The following is a 13,550-nucleotide window of genomic DNA, read 5'->3' on the forward strand; positions in this document are numbered from 1 at the left end:
CTGCAAGGTTTTGCAGAAGTGAGGACACCTGTAGGCTTACAGTGGTGTTCTTGTTTTGCACAACTTGGCCAGTTTTCTTTGAAGTTACTTGTCCTTTCTTTGTTTTTGATCCACGTTCAGGATTGATGTCAAGAAAGCGTCTAAAAGGCAGAAAAAACCAACAATTAAATATTATTAACTGAGTGTATATATTTTGACAAAGAGAGACAGCACAAAAGCTGTCTAAAACTGAACAACATGAAAAAAAAAAAGCGATGTTGTGATCAATAACTGATATTTTTTCTGCCCTGGTAAAATGCATCAACTCAATGTGTCTGTTTACATGCAACACTGTCAACTAACTACATTTTTGGAAGTGGGGTTGCCAGATTTAAAGTTTTATTCTACAACTTTTGTCTACTCATCACCCAGCTCATTAACAATATCATCCCCTCATCCGGTGCCATCAGAGTATCAGTGGAAAGGCAGTCTTTAGACTCTCCGTTTATATAGAGCACACATTGCCAGAATCCAGCCCAAACATTTGTGACAGAAATAATTTAACTTAATTGCAAGCCTTGCAATGTTTATTGCATATATGACAACATGATTTACCAGACTAAAATGCATGTTTGCACCCAAAAATTTAAATTCTGTCATTATTACTCACCCTCAAGACTTTTGTTCATCTTCGGGACACAAATGAAGATATTTTTGATGAAATCCGATAGTTTTGTCCTTCCATTGATAACAATATCATTGCAACTGTCAAAGCCCAGAAAAGTGGTAAAAACATTGGTAAATATATAGCTACAGTGGTTCAACCTAAATATTATGAAGCAGGGTTTCTGCACATTTTTTAAAGTCAAATTTAAGGCTTTTTAAGACCCGAAGAAATCAAAATTAATACCATGCATTAGGGGTGTGCAATATTGACAAAATATGTCTCGATCGATATTTTCAAAGTTTTCTTGATAATAATTAGATAACATTTTACTGATTGTGTTTCTGCGCTTGGTGCCATGGCTTGTTTAGGCCTGTTGACAGCTGACTGACAAAGATATTCATATTTTTCATATTCTATGCAGTGGTCAGTTTACAGCAGTGACAGAAATTAACATTTTTTATTAAGGGGTAATATATTTGCCACCTTAAATTGATTTCAAGGGGCATTTTCACCTATATATGGACATTTGTAGATGTTTCAACAAGATATCTTTCACATCTACTGCAGTCAGATTCACCCGTGTTCACGCTGAAGGAATCACTCACATGGCTGGGCACTTGTATGACACATCAAGGATATTAAGAGGCTAAAAGCAGGTTTAAACATTGCCCCATTGAAGTCAACAGGGTGCAAATTTTAAAAAGAGGATAACACGGTGTAGGCAACACCAATTTTTGTCGTTGTTCTCTGTATTGACAGCACTCCAAATTTACAAAAAAATGAGCTCAATGTTAAAATTGACCGGAGTTCTCCTTTAAGGTTGCACTAGTTACATGGATTATTTTAACAATGTTTTTACTAGCTTTCTGGGCCTTAAAAGTTGCAAAGACGTTGCTGTCTATGGGTGGTTCAGAAACCTCTGTGTTTGTGTTCTGAAGATGAACGAAGGTCTTACAGGTTTGGAACGACATGAGGGTGAGTAATTAATGACAGAATTTTCACTAATCCTTCAACTGAAAACAACTTGCACTGACATATCTTAAAATATATGACTGCCACTGTTTTATCTCAAGATGCACACCAGTAATGTTTTTTTTTTTTTATGATACATTATTATAAAAGCTGCTTAAATACCCTAATTTTATTAAGGCCTAGACCTGGCTTAAGCTAAGCCCTGTATGGAAACCAGGGCCATATTGTTCATACCAGTAGTCAACATAATAAATACTGTCAAGTCAAGGTTAGTGACACAATTCAGTCTAATATATATATATATATATATATATATATATATATATATATATATATATATATATATATATATATATGAATGGCAAATATGCCAATGACTAACCTCTGAACAAACTCAAGGTGCTGCCTCTTCTTGGTACTGCAAACTGAACTCATAGGAGGAGGCAAACAGCGCTGCCAGGCCAGTGATGAAGTTAGGCTGTGATCCTTCACACACACCTTGACCTTCCAAACTTAATATCCAGCACTGGTTGCTTAGAGATTGACCTGTAATGGAATAAAAAAAAGAAACCAGTCCATACTAGCTTGAGATATAAGATGTCTTTAAGGAAATTTACAGAAACTGGGAAAGGAGGAGTCAAGAATGTCAGAAACCTGTATAAAATGTCTCTGTTTATTGAGTCCACTAGGTCATTCTGTTTCACAGCTGGGTGGCTGCGGCTGTGAAAAGAATCCTCAAAGAATAAACCTTTTCTCTTTAAAACAATTTTGCCTCTTGAAAGTTTCTTACACCTTTAATGCTGTTTTTATTAATCTCTGAAAATTGCTTTTACAAGTTGGTGTCAGAAGTGTCGGATCTCGTGCGGACTCTTCTTCTCCTGGTCCTGAGAACGGATTTGACGGAAGTGCAACCCGGCAGCATCAGGCGGCCGTCTCATACCTCGACGGTTTGAGATAGAAACTCAACAGGTTAAGGGAGAGAGAGAGCCAATACCCGCATTCAGGACCAGTTGAAGAAATCCCACAAAGATCAAAAAGAATCCGTGGCAATTACAGAAAACAGAAAAGCATCTCTGGGTAAGAAACGGCAGAATTGTTTTATTGATGTTAAGTGTAAATTGATAATTGTGAGTGAACGTGAACCATTTTGGCTGAGTTTTGCTTTGGTACGAGCGAGAGGTGATTCAGATAATCACAATTGTTTGGGGAAGAAATTGAAGAAGCTTCGGATCGGTTTCTACCACACTTAGCTCGTTGGTGGACGGGAGTGCCACAGGTGGACGGAAATGCCACAGGTGATTCAGATAATCACAATTGCTGATTAGTTAGTTTTACTCAAAATCTCTGTAACCTGAGAAAAAAATAAATAAATGTACAAGTGGACGGAAGAGCCACATCAAATCAGAATTAACCCTCTGAGGTCTGAGGGGTTTTTGGGGTCCTTGAGATGTTCTGACATGCCCTGACATTTGTGCTTTTTTCAGTTGCTTATAAACATATTAATGGCAAAAAAAAATTACACACTATTTAGCACAAACAGGGCTACCATAATATGTGAGCAACAAGAATGTACATGTCTGCATTTTTGAGAGAATAATGTTTATGCGTGGTTATTGAAAAAACTAAAAACTAAAGTTTCTGAAATAAGGCCATAAAACACATACTAAATATGTGCCAATAAGACTTTTGTCTAATAGATGTCATTGCCTAGTGTTTTTTCTTCAAAATGATGTGAAAATCATCCTGCCCTTATCATTCACATAACACAATACATTGATTTGAATTTTGCAAAGCACTTTCTGTTTGGAAAGGCAATATGCGGAGTGGGCGTCAACGATCATGCATATTTAGTGGTTCACACCTTAGGAGACAATGGGGCCTGCATACTTAATGACCCTTTCATTCAGGTGAGTCACTGAGCCACAAGAATGCAAGAGCAACAGTTGGAAGCATCTCAATTATTATTTTTTTTCCACATAGTGTGCTTGCAATTTGGCCTATAATATCCAAGGAAAACATGTCTAGTAATTGTGCAGTTAATTCTCATACTGTATTTTCAGTTTTGGAATATTTATCCTCTCCCCAAATTTGTCACTAATAAAACACAATAAAAATTATTTAAAGAAAAGGCTTATTACCTTTTAATAGTTTGTTTACATCTACCTTGTAAATATATTTTTTTATTAAAAAGGTTACAATTACAACAACAATTCAAGTGTAATCTTTCTTTGTAAAAACTAAAGTATACATTTTATCATACATATTTCAAAGTTAAGGATTTGATTGATTATTTGATTACTTTATTTTTGACAAAACATACTATATTTAACATGAGCAAATATTGGCAAACAAATATTGGCTTATTTGAGTTGGCAGATATTTTACAGTAAAAATGTATAATCTATCCAAAACTAATCAACGAAATGTTGTCTTTCATATGTCTGTAACATAGGTCTTTCGTTTTTATTATAAGAAATATAAATGTTAATTTGCAGTTTAATACGTTGCTTATACAAATACATTTTATTTCAACATTTCAGTCGATTTTTACTCAGTATAGCAATACAGTTTGCTAAAACCGAAACATTCATTCACAAACAGAAACGCCTGACTGTAACGTTGTTTTTATGAAATATTAGGGCATATAAATGTTAATTTTCAGTTTACTCATCTCAGTATAGCAATACAGTTTGCTAAAACATCATCATTCATTCACACAGAGACGCAATTTAAATTTAAACTGTCTTTTTGCGAGCTGTGATAAACAGCGCGCATCTCTGCGGCTGCCGTTCATTCATTCACAGAAACGCGATTAACTTGAGAAGGAAAAAAAACTTACTACATATTCGGATCCTCTCTCCTGCAATACCCGCACTCTGAGGTAGATTTTCCGTTATTATTATTCCTCACAGCGCTGCCAGATGGTGTAAACACGTAGGCTACAATGATATGATTAAACTTGTGTTTTCTCGAGCTGATATGGGGGCGTTCACAGGTTTGCCTCAGTAATTTGCGTTTGAATAGCGCGCGCTCTCCGTGGGCGGAGTCACATTACCTTTGAATGAGCTCTAATGAGCTCGACTGGAATCGCTCTCTTTTAACACAGATTTCACAAGATGAGAATATTTTTTTTTTATATAAATTACCTCATTTTAAAGAAGAGAATTCAAGCTTCATGCCTGTGTGACTGTATGCCTGTTTGACTCAGTATTCGTTGAGTTATTGTTCATTTTCGGACGCGTTTCAGAATGGTCTTCACTGACAGAGAGAAGGCAGAACTCGCATCACGTTTATTTTTCTTTATTTGGCAAAAAGCACAACACTTTGTTTTTATTGTGAGTATACACAAAAATAATACACATTTAACAGAATCGATTGATGTATGAAACTTGCTTGTAATATCAAAGTCAACAGAGCAAAATTTATTTCTTTTGAACTGAACTGAAAAAAATCCAGCAAAACGCGTGGGCGCGTTTGTCGACCTCAGAGGGTTAATAGAGCGCTAGAAAGTGCTTAGGCCTATGGGAAGATTTTGAGTAAAACGTAATTACAGAAACCCGACCGATTTTGGGTGACGAAAAAAGATCGGATCTGTCGAAGACGTTTGACAGATACTGTAAGACACGTGTCGAAGTTGTGAAATCCAGAAGGGAGATTCAGCCAAAATGGGGTCATCTAACAGTAAGGTAGACCATTTTTACACACCTATTTTCTGTCAAATGAGAAACGCTGCTGGGGGAAAATGGAACTGTTATGTTTGTGCAACAAATGCCCACTCGCACAGAGACTGTACAAAATGCAGAATATGCAAGAAGGACGGACACTGGAGCAGCGCATGTCCTACCATAAAGTCGGATTGAACCGAGAGGGCAGGAGAGCGGGACGGACAGGGTTCGGCTCTAGGAATTCAGTCTCTGGCTACAGCAAAGGGAAGTGAAAATATTTTTACTAACAAACGCACACACGACGCACACACAAACACATACACTGATTTTCTTTCTGCTATCTGCAATGAAGAAACTGCTTGCAAATCTTTTTGTATGTCTGATGAAACTTTGAGCAAAGCTATGACTGATGATTTGAGCAGTGTTGTAAATGATGAGCGTATGAGATTGTGCAAAAGTACAGGGTTTTTCTGAAGTGCCAATTTATCCGTTACTAGTCAAAGAGTTGTTGTAGTTTGTTCATGAGTGTAAAAATGTGAACAAACAGTGAATTGTTGGATGGAAAAGAAGCAGATAAAAGAGAACAGAGTATTGAAGAATAGATTGCCATATTTTTGTAACAAGAGTTGAAGGTGCAAGCGGTTAGGATAGCTGTCTGTGTAATTTAGAGACTGAGAACAAGATTTGAGGAATCTTGTGATTTCTGTGAAACAGTAGAGATAAGTGGGACTGAATAATGATAATATTAAGTTGAATCTGCATACTAACCATTTGAATAAGCTATCAAACCAGTGTTAATGAAATTAATGACATGCTAAATTTCTTTATACTGTATGAAGAGTAACTGAATAGTCCTGATACAAAAGAGAGCAAATGCTGTAAGCAGCTCTGCTCTGAAGCTCTCAGTTTAAAGAGATTTGCAGATTATGTTTTTTGTAAAAGTTTGATTCTGATTGGAAAAATAAACAGTAACTTGACTGGCTCCAAACAAAGAAAGTGCCAAAATAACACAAATTTAAAGAAAAGTCTGTGTTGATATGGGTTAGAAAGTAGATCAGTGTTAATATGATGAAGATTATGATTCGGCTATTGTAATTGAATTTGCAGCTGGGACAGTGGGGGGAAATGCAGAGAACTTATCAGTGGCTCTGTTTGCATTTCCTGAATGAACACACTGCTTCAGGGGTGTAAAGTAGGGTGGAGATGTTAGAAAGATCACAGTGATTGTAGGTAGAATAACAGAGAGTGTTTTACTGCGGTCAGCGAGGTCATTCAGTGACTGTAAAATGCCCACTGTATGACTGTAAAAGTAGATGAGGGAGAAAAGAAAGTTGATAGATAAACTTTTGAAAGTTGTTAAGAAGATTGAAAGATATTAAGTGTAAGGAATTCCTTTTGAAAGGAAAAGAACTATAAAAAGTACCGGTTGACGTAAAATTACAGATGAGCTAAATGAGTTGCAAAATATTTTAAAAGTACCGGTCACTAAAAGGATGATTGTGTTTTGAATGAAACGCTTTGATAAGGTTTTAGATGATATAGAGAGACAAATCTAACGAATGATTTATAGTGATAATCATAAAATGTATGACAAGCAGAGAGCGCAGTCTCAGAAGTTAGTATGAATCATAGAAGCAGATTGATAAACTCCTAGAGAAAACATTGAAGTCAGGTATTAAATTACGGTAATTGAAAACCTGACAACTGAAATTGAAATGAAATTTGAAACGTTATTAAGAACTAGAATAATTATTATTTCTTTAAGAAAAAATAAGCAGAAGCAGTGTTACAGGATTAACAGTTGCTAAATGTAAAATGTGTAAAAAAGGCATTTGATTAAACAAAAGCTTGTTGTTGACTATGAAAAGAGCTAACAGCTGATGTTTTGGGTTCAAAAGATAAGATTGTGAATTGGCCAAAACAGGTTTGCTTATCTGAATTTGGTATGTGCTGTAACTGAAACTGCCACAGTTTCAGTGCAACATAGACTCATTCTGAGTGGAAATTTGTAATGTCTAAATTACAATACATGTAATTTATGGAAAAGATGCCTTAAGATGAGCTAGAGTAGATAAAAGATGGTAGATAAAGTCTGAAGTTAAAAGTTTATGATAATGCAGTGTATCAGTCCTGAATGCCTCAAGAGTCTCTCTCTCATTCAATGTCAGCTGAAAGCTGTTGTCTGAGCCTGTGTAAAGCACAGTGTTTCAGTTGAAAATCATAGACACAGAGATGTTAAAAGAAATCATTGCCATTCAAAGGGCAATTTGTACTTAAAACGTTTTAAAAGTAAAACTGAAAGACTTTAAAGAAGTCTTTAAAATAATACTGTTTTGAACTTGTTTATTTTAGGACCAGTGACTGTCTCATTTTAGCCTCCACCATAAAACAGGGCTGATGGCTCCGGCTACAGAAGTAACAGTACACTGAATGTACGATTGTGATCTAAATTCACTGAGTATAATCTAAGCAGCTAGGTTGCTGCCTTTAAAATGATTAATGAATTTAAGTAATTAAATACTGCTGTTATTAATCTGTCTCCCTATGTTTAACACTAGTAGGCAGTCCGAATGGCTCTGATGACTCTTGAATGCGCCTTTTCCTAAGCTCCAGAAAACAACAGATTATGTTGAAGAAAACGGTCACAGATTCTGTAATGGGGAAAAGCGGTTACCAGTGTGTACGAGTGATTACTTCAACGACGGTTAAGATCTTTTAGGCCAAAAGGACAACCTAAGACAGAAGGATCACGCAAAAACACTGGGCATTTCCTGATGGAGGTGTTTTTATGTTAGATGGATATGAGAGTGGCGCTGATTGACTGAGTGGCGACCAGCATCAGCAGATCATTGAGAGGCGAGATGAGCTGTAAGAAGTTCAGTCTGCCCCAGAAAATGTGAGCCCCTATACCACTCACAAGAAACCGCGTTGATTGTATGGCTTGTCTTCCATTGTGACATGTGTCTGCATATATGCCAGGGAGACAACACCCTGAAGAAAAGAAAATTATTGCTTAAGAGCTAATGGAAATAGGCTTTCAAGAGCCAACTGAGACCGTGAGGTGATTGTCATTATTTGTTGTGGAGACCGTAACAAGACGTATTAATTTATATAAGGAACATGATGTTGGTTGCCTTATGGGAAAGGAAAAAATGTTTGATATTGAACTAGTTTTAACTTCTGAAGGTCGTTAGACATGGTGGTGGCTAAAGATGAGGACAGCTTGTGATGAGTCAAGAGAAATTTCCGAAAAACGAAGGGTAGGTGAATTGAGTATTTAAACTAAAAATAACCTTAGAAAAAAGATCATAGCATAATGTATTTTAGATTGTTGTAATGGTTCTAATTTGAGTCAAACATTTGTATTTTGACATTTGTGAACTATTAAGGATTGACTATGACTATGATTATTTTAGTTACAGCCCTAGGAGGCTGTTGAAAAGATTATTTGCTTATAATGAGAGAGAAAGAGACTGCTTGAGTGGACTGCTGAGAGACTGCTTGATACTCTGTCTGTCTTTCTGTTATCAGTCAGCCAAAGAAAGCTGAAGCAAAGTAAGATAATGAACCAAAACAATCCAGCTGACTTTTCTAAAATCAAATGAATAATGAACAGACATGCTTTGAAACTGGTTAAGAGGCCATAAATAAAACATTAGATAAAAGATAGAGGAAAATGTAAGGTTAAAAATGTCATTTAAAATTTAAATATTTTTAGAGAAAATATATAAATAAGAAATATGAGCGGTTCATAGTCAGGGATGAGTGTGAGTGTTAATTCATGTTTTGAACAGTATGCGTTAGTTAAGTACAACTATCCTGTCTGAATAGTGTGTATAAATTTGTCATTTAACCTCTGGAAAGAGTGTTTTAGTATTTTAAATGGGTTAAGGCAAATGACAAATTTGAAAGTAAGCTGAGGATTGTGAGTCAATCTGATGAGAAGGCAAACGCTGTGAGACTCGGGGACGTTGCCCTTTAAAACAATTTGATAAGAAGATGAAATTGTGGCTTTAAGTAATATTTTTGTTTAAGAGGCAAAGAAAGATGTCTAAAAGAAATTTGGCTGAAGGACAACGTTTGGGTTAACAAACTATATCCAAACAAATGTTACCAAATAAATATTAACAAATATTGCAGTTTTTCCTGTAGCTCAAACATTAGAGTGTGACACCTGTAACGCCAAGGTCATGGGTTCAATTTCCGAGGGAAAGCAAGAACTGATAAGAATGTAAATGTGTACCTTGAAATGGAAGTCACTATGGATAAAAGCGTCTGATAAAAGTAAGAGAATTTTATTATGTTAAATTTATGCACGAGATGGGTGTCGTGCATCAAGAGGAGGATGAATATGCTCGTGGCGGGAACAAGAGAACCCACTGGTGGTCAGATAAGAGCCTTTCAACTCTTCCGGGGGTCAGAAGGACCATTTGCATTCAGGAAAGTCCAGGAGGGGTTAGAAGAACTTTATTTGTCTTAACCAGCTAGATCTGGTTTACTAAGGGGTTCACATTTGCTGAAAGCCATCGCACAGGTGGGAAGATAAATGTTGGGAGGACATTGGTTTTAATTGTGTGCATTGTTTGTATTTTAAGTGTGCTAATAACAAGAATTGTTTCGACAGGAAACGCCGGAGCAGATGTGGCAGCACAGCAGACAAAAGAAAACTATGTGACAATAACCTCAACATTTGTTTTTCTTTACAGAAGATGCAGACTTTTGCGCATGGCATGAGCAAAGTGAAGAAACAGTGCCTAACCCTGTGCAATGCCTAACTTAAAATTTCCATTTTGCAGGATGTCAGGATGGATTGAACCAAACAGAAATGATTCTGTATTGTTTTGTTAACATGAGCAACGTGGGTTGAGTGTTTTTCAGGGGAAAAGGACCCTGAGTGCTATTCAATGAGCAAGAAATTATCCGGTGATATGTTTCAGGTTGAAAATTTCACAGGTCACACCAAAGGGACGACAAGACAAGCGGTCACTAACAAAATCACTTAAGGTCTCCATTCACAGGTGACAGCAGACAGTAAATGACTCATTCCAGTGGGGGTGCGATCGTGATCTAAGGGAAAATCTTGTAAGGATTTGAAAATGATTGGAGAGTGTGAGACCTGGGTCCAAGCATCTGACCTTAACCACACCAACCAACGTCAGCAACCCAAAACGCCAACGCAAAGAATAAAGTGGGGGATCAATGATATGTGCTAGAAACTATCTCCCCTGCCAACGTTGGAAAAAATCCTCTCTACGGCATGCAAACTGTCATATTGGTGAAGATGGAACGTCCATGAGGCAACGAGATGATCAACATATCTGGAGAAAATGTTGACCAATTAATGGTTGAAGAAAAGTTTTGTGACTTTTATTTGATTGAATCAAATTAGGGCTTAGTATTGATATAAATCTAATAATTTGACTTGTGCAAAGAAAAATGTGTTTTCAGGTAGAAGATCTATTAATTAATGTGAAGTATGGTGATAAGAAAAAAAAACGGTATGTAATGGAAAAGTCAGGGATAATTTCGAACAATGAATGATCAAATTATAAAACTTTTCGGGTTAGATCTTATTAAATAGATTTTAATTAAATATAGCTTTAGAAGTAAAACCATTTCCTGACAAAATATTGTGATTAATTGGAAAAAGCTACATATACAAATACATAGTGTTATGATTGTATGTGTTATTCTGATAATTTTGTTATTAATGGGTACAGTCTATCCTAGGGATGAACAAAATATGCAGATGGTACGAGTGACGGAAGTTGCAATTATAATCATTTACGTTTTTCTTACTATATGCTTTGAGCTATGTCTGGGATGACTGAGGGTCTGGTTCTCAACCAGGAAAATGCGATAACAATGTTTGTTCATTTTTAGCCCGGTTTCAGGCAAAATGCTTATTTATTTGTTACAAGCTTTTTACTTTTAAAAAATCGTATTTCTTTCAAAGTTCAAGTAGAGTGATCAGGTATACAAAAAAAATCAGACATGAAGGGTATAACTGTTCTTGAATTAAGACTTGAATTAATTCTATTCTTAAAGATTTAATAGTATAATGGGTTTGATTAGAAAACAAGAGTGAATTTTTCTATGTTGTTTATCAGAGAATGATAAAGAGGAGGAATTTGTTGTGGAAAAATTCATATTTTCTTTTGTATTTTATTTTCAATGATTTAACAAACGAATGCCATACATTCTTTGGCTGTATTTTGAGTTTCTTTTATGATGTTAAGTACAGCTGCAGGGTGTGTGTGAAACCAGTCCATATTAGCTTGAGATATAAGATGTCTTTAAGGAAATTTACAGAAACTGGGAAAGGAGGAGTCAAGAATGTCAGAAACCTGTATAAAATGTCTCTGTTTATTGAGTCCACTAGGTCATTCTGTTTCACAGCTGGGTGGCTGCGGCTGTGAAAAGAATCCTCAAAGAATAAACCTTTTCTCTTTAACCCTCTGGGGACCAAAAACGCGCCCACGCGTTTTGCTCGTTTTTTTTTTTAGCAATGAAAAATAAACACAAAATGCTCTGTTAATTTTGATCTTTCATTTTCGTGTAATACATCAATCGATCCTGTTCAGTTTCTATTTTTTTTTCTGTATACTCACAATACAAATAAAGTGTTTTGCTTTTTGACAAATAAAGAAAAACTAACATGATGCTATTTCTGCCTTCTCTCTGTCAGTAAACTCCCATTTGAAACGCGTTCGAAAATTATCTATAACTCCGCGAAAATTCAGTCAAACAGGCAAACAGACCCACGGGCATAAAGCTTGAGATCGCAGCTTTTAAAAGAAGTAATTTATATAAAAAACAAATATTATCAGCTTCTGTAATCTGTATAAAAAGAGAGCGACTCCAGTCGAGCTCATTAGGAGCCATTCAAAAGTAATTTGACCACGCCTCGGAGAGCGCGTGCTATTCAAACGCAAATTCTGAGAACCATTTCAGTCTGTGAAACGCCCCCACATCAGCTGTAAACAAAGAGGCATAATATAGCCTACCTTATGGAGAAAATTTTCCGTGCTGATATGAGGAGCAGATCCCGCTGAGGAGTGAGGTAGGCTAAGTTATCCTTTCTCAAGTGTTAATGTGGAATAACGTTATGGAATAACGTTGTAGGCTTATGTAAACAAAAAGATGAATCGCGTTTCTATAATATGAATCGCGTTTTCTGTGAGATGAATGAAGGGTACATATTTGTAAAGAGTGTTTAGCCTAAATATGAATCGCGCGTCTGTGTGTGAAAGAATAAACTGCTTTTACAGTTACAGTTACTGCGTTACAGTCAGGCGAAGTATGAAAGACAACATTTTGTTGACTAGATTTGGGTACAGTTTTTACTGTAGAATATACTGTCACATCAAATAAGCTTTTCTGCTCATAAATATAAAATACTATTTTGTCAAAAATAAAGTCATAGACTAAGATGTTCCAATGTTGGCTATATTCAAACTAATGAATACATATGATAAAATGTAGGCCTATAATCATTTTTTTTTTTTTTTTACAAAGAAAGAGTACTTTTTTGCAGAAATATTGCTGAAATTGTAATTATTGTTGTAATTGTAACCTTTTTAATAAAATAGCAAAACATATTTACAAGATAGATGTAAGCAAAATCTTAAATGGTCAATATAAGTCTTCTTCAAAATATATATTTTGTCTTTGTATTGTGGCTCAGTCAGTGTCACACCTGAATGAATGGCTAATTATGCAGAGTCATTATGCAGAGTGGGTGGGACTAAGGTGTAAACTACTCCTCCCCCTCGCATATTGGCTTTCCAAGCAAAACCTGTTTTACACCATTTAAATCAATGTATTTTTTTTTGTGAACAATAAAGCAAGACTATTTTCACATAATTTTGAAGCTAGAACTGAAAGGGACAACATCCATTAGTCAAAAGTCTTGTGGGCACATATTTTGTATGAGTTTTGTGGTCTTATTTCAGCAACTTTCATTTTTATTTTTTTAAATAACCACGCATAAACATTATTCTCTTAAAAATACAAACATCTACATACATGTTGCTCGCATATTATGGTAGGCCTGTTTGTGCTATATAGAGTGAATTTACACCTTTGCCATTAACATGTTTATAAATAACTGAAAAAAGCACAAATGTCAGAGCATGTCAGAACATCTCAAGGGCCCCAAAAACAGCTTGGTCCCCAGAGGGTTAACCTGTTAAGCTGCAACGCCACTTTTGAAAAATCCCCAGAAATGACATACCCAAACTGAAACAGATACAGTTCATGAACCC

The 13,550-nt window shown here is 35.8% G+C and overlaps 1 long non-coding RNA gene across 1 annotated transcript; it reads right to left on the reverse strand.

Moving 5' to 3' along the window:
• On the reverse strand, positions 1–2,179 carry LOC309508521. The gene is made up of 3 exons (XR_014209494.1): positions 2,001–2,179; positions 650–744; positions 1–140 (listed from the first exon to the last, which is right to left on the reverse strand). It is a non-coding gene; the product is annotated as an uncharacterized lncRNA (long non-coding RNA).
• Between the last annotated feature and the right edge of the window lie 11,371 nt (positions 2,180–13,550).

The sequence above is a fragment of the Leuciscus leuciscus genome (genome assembly GCF_965113295.1).
Source record: "Leuciscus leuciscus genome assembly, chromosome: 10".
NCBI lineage: Eukaryota > Metazoa > Chordata > Actinopteri > Cypriniformes > Leuciscidae > Leuciscus > Leuciscus leuciscus.